Source organism: Lytechinus variegatus, chromosome 1 (assembly GCF_018143015.1).
Source record: "Lytechinus variegatus isolate NC3 chromosome 1, Lvar_3.0, whole genome shotgun sequence".
Classification (NCBI taxonomy): Eukaryota; Metazoa; Echinodermata; class Echinoidea; order Temnopleuroida; family Toxopneustidae; genus Lytechinus; species Lytechinus variegatus.
Genome location: NC_054740.1, coordinates 60,915,650 through 60,921,674, shown reverse-complemented (window position 1 = coordinate 60,921,674; position 6,025 = coordinate 60,915,650).

Below are 6,025 nucleotides of genomic sequence, written 5' to 3'. Positions count from 1 at the left end.
ACCAAAGAGTGTAAATGTAACAACCAAAGGTGTTGTAATGACACATATAGGTGTAAAACTAACACCACCAATTTAACCCCGGTGTAAAATTACTGATGTGGTCCTCTATCTATGTACACCGGTTAACACCACAGTTTTTGCTGTGTAACATGAGATTGTGGTTATGAAGGGGCGGGTCATGCATTTTTATTTCTTCGTAGTGGATTCCCAATCAATAAAGAGGGTAGAATTAACATTGCTCGACAAGGAAGAAAAAAATGATGTGAATTAATGATTTAATACCTTCTTGATTATTATAAATGTATATACTTAATGATTCGAATTAAAGAGGTTGAGTAGCAGAAAATGATACAATTTGGGAGTTTGAACAAGGGTGTACTTCTTTGATAATAGTGGCGACACTCTTCATACTTTCTTAAAAGCGCGCCATACATTGTCTTTCAGGTGCGTGTCCATACTGCAGTGTTTTAGAATGTTTAAAGGACAAGTCCTCCCTAGCAGAAAAGTTTTTTTTTTTGAAAATAAAAAGAGAACACTCCAACAAGCATAATATTGAAAATTTCATCAAAGTCGGATGTAAAATAAGAAATTATGACATTTTAAGGTTTTTCTTAACAAAACAGATATATGCACATCCTGGTCCGTATGCAAATGAGACTGATGACGTCATCCATTCACTATTTCTTTTGTATTTTAATATATAAAATATTCAAATTTTCTCCTCCTTGTCAAGTGAAACAACAATTAATTCCTCTCTGAACATGTGAAATTGTCATTGTTTAATTCTATATGGTTCAGCCAAATTGGTCCTTATTGTCAGATATGTAAAAATAAAATTTGTTTGAAAAATAAAGAGATAGTGAGGGATGGACATCATCGACTGTCTCAGTTGCATGTCACTGAATTGTTCATACCACTAGCTGTTTTGTGAAAAATAAGCAAAACTTTAAAATGTCATAACTTTTTTTTATTCCTCATCCGATTTGGATGAAATTTTCAGCGTTGTACGCTAGTTTGATTTTTCTCAATTTATTCAAATCAATCAACATTTTTCTGCGGTGGACTTGACCTTTATCAATATTTGTGTATACTCGTTTATCGTAATATATGTGACAAAATGGTGTATTTCATTTGTTGAAATATGAAATGAAGCAAAAAATTATTTTTTTCCGGCATTTAAAAATACATATTTATAAAACAAAAAGTACATCAATGTTTTGCACTTATACCATAGAAGTCGTTAATTCTTAGAATTGAGTATGCAATTGTGTAGAATTTATAGGGGCTATGTATAGCAGCGAGACTGTCATTATTTTTGTCAGAAATAAATATACTGATTTTTATTTTTTGAACATACATGCTCTAAGAAACTGTGGGCTAAATGCAATGTTGGATATAGTCAGGCAGCATATGTCATGATTTACCGGCTACTTCGACAAATTGGCTAAGTCTGATATTTCACTTTTATGTGATTGGTGACATCACAAGGATCAACTTTCAACTTGGTGACAGATTTCTAATGGTCATCTTGACCATGTGAGGGGTCAAAATGGGGTCAATAGGGGTCAATTTTTGGAATTGCCCCGATTGTGTCGAGTTATACATCGAATTGTTTGTCTGGTTATACTGAACAAAAAAGTGTACACAATCATATACTCTTGACCTCCCGTAAAAAAGTTATGACCGGAAATAGCAAAAGGTCAACGAACTTTCGTTACATTGTATATATGGCAAATTACACTGAAGGTGTTAAGAAAGCTATTTTCCGGGGGTTCTTTCTTTTCTTTTTCATGTTTGTACTTTTTATTTTCGATTTTAATAAGTTCACCTTCAGAGGTCCTTATCCAGAAGATATTAGGGTCAAGACAAGGTCAGGGAAAGGTCAAAAGGTCAACATGTAGCTAAAATACACTAAAAGCGACTAGAATCGTAGAAGTCTCATTTTTTATGGGTTCTTTATTTTGAAAAGTCTGTATCTATAACATTAAATAAATTAAGATGCTTATTTAGGAACAAAATAGATTAGCAGAGAAAGACGTCGAATGCGTTTAGTGTGGTATCATGGTATTGCAGGAATACCTTGAAACAACTTGACAAACCCTTATGCCCTTAAAATCTTATCATCTTCATGATGTAATAAGTGCAACCAGCTCTTTCCGAGTTTCTTTTTTAAGGAAATCAATTTAAGTTCAATTCATTTTCAATTTAGTCTTTGACATGTAAAGAAACATTTCCTTCATTGCTTTGTCAGAATATTTCAATCAACAGAAATTATTGTATTGTAGTAGGGTATAAGTGTAATACTATGTTAACAGAATAAATATCGATTGACCAGTGCCCCAGCTCCTAAGAAAGATGCATAACTTAAGAATAATATTATGAGGTTTGGATTGAGGATGATATTATAAGTTGGGCTCCAATTGCTCCTTAATTAATTCAAAATGTGTGACGGTTATATTATTTCTGACAAAGAGGCAACATCATGCAGGCATGCGTATTGTAGAAGTGTATGTCAATTATGCTGATGTGATATATTCTGACCATTACTCGATCTCTGGAGCCAAGAAGGACTACACAATTCTGGTGTTGTGCTGTTCTGAGCTAATCATCGGGGCCGCTTTTGCATATTGTAAAGAGAAATTTATAGATTTCGTGCATACTTTTGGTCAATTATTATGTATCTTTCAGTAAAAAAAATATGCAAGTTTTCACAATTTCTGGGGGCCGCTGCCACCTCCGCCCGCTGCGACATGGCCGTGGTTTACTTCAATGAAATTTGATGTGATTATTATTTCTGGCAACTTCCAGGTAGTTCACAAAGTAGGAGAAAAAAAACGACAAAAGAACAATCAGCATCTATGCATATCACTATCGTGAGAACAGGTATTAAGTTTAGATTCACGTTGTATGCTCTGGAAAAAAAACTTGATAAACACTTGATAAAATAGTAGGCCTAAAAGCCGTGTTAATGACAGCACAATCAGAAATATTGTGCAGTCATTTTTGGCTCCAGAAATGGTCAGAATATATCACATCAGCATAATGGACACTAACGACTACAATGAGCATGCCTGAAAAATGTTGCCTCTTTGTTAGAAATAATATAACCGTCACTCGTTCCAATTAATCAAGGAACAATTGGAGCCCAACTTATCATATCATCCTCAATCCTAACTTCATTATCTTATTCGTAAGTTAAGTCAAATAAGATGTTGGGCATCTTTCTTTGGAGTTGGGAGCACTGATCAATCGATGTGTTTATTAGCATAGTATTACACATATACCCCAGTACATTACAATATTTTCTGTTGATTAAAATATTCTGTACAAAGCAAATGGATGAAATGTTTCTTTTTACATATCAAAGACCGGTAAATTGGAAATGAAAAGAACTTGAATTGAGTTCCTAAATCAAGCAACTCGGAAAGAGCTGGTTGCACTTATAACGTCATGAAGATGATACGATTTTTATAGGTTTTGTCAGGTCGTTTCAAGGTATTCCTGCAATAAACCATGATACCACACTCAAACTATTCGACGTCTATCACTGTTTATCTATTTTGTTCCTAAATGAGCACATTTTACCCCCTTTTTATCTAATGAATAATGTCTTCTTAGAGACTTTTCAAAATGAAGAACCTACTTCTAAATTCAAACCGCTTTTATAGTGTATTTTGGCTACCAATGAAAGTTTGTTGACCTCTTGACCTTTCCCTGACCTTGTCTTAATTGACCCTTAATATCTTCTGGATAACGACTTCTGAAGATGAACTTATTAAAATAAAAAAATAAAAAGTACACACATGCAAAACAGAAAAAACGAAAATATTAGCTTTTTATCACCTTCAGTGTAATTTGCCATATAATATACAATGTAACGAAAGTTCGTTGACCTCTTGACATTTCCGGCATAACTTTTTAATGGGAGGTCAAGAGTATATGATTGTGTACACTTTTTTGTTCAGTATAGCCAGACAAACAATTTGATATATGACTCAATACAATCGGGGCAATTCCAAAAATTGACCCCTATTGACCCAATTTTGACCCCTCACATGGTCAAGATGACCATTAGAAATTTGTCACCAAGTTGGAAGTTGTTCCTTATGATGTCACCAATCACATAAAAGTGAAAAATCAGACTTAGCCAATTTTTCGAAGTAGATGACATATGCTGCCTGACTAATATTAAATGTTGAATTGTTTAATTAAAATAGGATTTTCCGCCCTCTTAGGGTTTTTTGTGTACTTATCATGCAAGTTGGGCTATTTTTTTTGTATCAGTGTCTATTATCTACTTCCCGTCAATGTTAATAAATTTCATAATCATTTAACTGTCATAGTTTATACACGTCATAATTGCCTAAAATGATTATGTTTGCCAAAATTACATTACATTGCTCAGTTCAGCTGCAGGCTTCATTTCATGTTCTTACGTATACATGTGCTGTTGTTTCTGTATGAACTAGATATATCTGCATTATTACAAGAGTTTCATAAAAACTTCATAAAACTTATAATTAGTAAACATGGTGAACGCAGTTTGACTATAATGTGTTGAGAAATGGCAAAATGATTGTGTGGAAGAATTATATGTGTTTGGGGTCGAGCGAAAGTGGGAGGGGAGAGAGAAAGGGTGGGAGAGGGAGAGAGAGGGAGAGATAGACAGATAGAAAGAGAAAGAAGGGGAGATGGGGAGAGATATTTCTAGATCTTCATATTTGTTTTGTGTTCTCGGCCAGTGTGCACCCCAGGGGGGGGGGCAGTCAAATATATTGCTGAATCCACCCATGACCAAGGAATTTCCAAACACACCCTAAACGAGTTTTTCTCCGTGTGCAATATAACCCCCTAAACAAGTTTTTCACGGGCTTTTATTTTGGCCCCTAAACAAGTTGTCGCCAAAATACGACCTCGGGGAAAAAGTTTTGGGGAAAAAACATTCCCTAAACACGTTTGGCTAGTCTTTAAAAAAAAACCTTGGGAGAATAAACATACCCTAAATACGTTTGACCGGTGATTAACCGTTGACCAGTCTTTCAAAACCACCCTTTTTCTTGAAAATCGGTGTTTTTGATACCCTTACACCTCTTTGGTCACGCGTGTGTACAGAAATATATTTGACTGCCCCCCCCCCCCCCTGATGTGCACATCACTCTGGATGACATGAGCCAAAAGTATAGGAGAGCCAATTAGAATTCAGTCAGCACTTTGCGTTCGCATTATCTAGTGATATATGTTTCTTGTCTTACATGTCAAACAGTGCTTAAAAATTCCATGGGGGGGGGTAAATATTTTGATTAGTGAAAAATCTTCAATACAATTCCCGATAAACAGTCCTTAAATCTAAAACATTTCACCAAGCATTCAGCGTGTGCAGTATTGTTATTTTCAAAAGGCCTTAGAGCCCCCCCCCCCCTTCTCACCTCTCAGCTCTCCGATCCGAGCGGCCTTTCGAAGTGAATAAGTATCATATACTTGTTTTGTTCCACATGGCAAAAGATGGATCGGGAGATGGATCCCCTTCTGTATTCTTAGATATTATAATAGGTATATATGATACTTTGAAGTAAGTTATTCATATATTAGATGTATATCTGTATTAGAAGAATATACTTCAATTCAAATTTCAATTAAAGATTCAACAGAGCTTAGAGAGTGACTATTTGTACCAACAGTCCAACACACTCCCCAACTTGCCCCCTTTGCACCTCTTTCTCATACGAGTATTGGACAAATAACTTTTACACACGTGTCATTTTGATTGGGCGAACTGGTGGGCGTGGTTATAGAAACGAAAAACTTTTTTACAAATAAAACAAGTATTTTAAGTTTTTGGTCACAGTACTCACCCGTCTGAAATTAAAAAAATAGAGAGTGAGAAAGATTTATTACATGCTACTGCCTTTTTATGATGATCATATAAGTTTTATTTTTGTCTTATGAAAAGAATCTTTTAAAAACCAGTTAAGACCAAATGTTTTTTTTTTAATATCACTTGTCTCCTTGATGCATTTCTAACGTT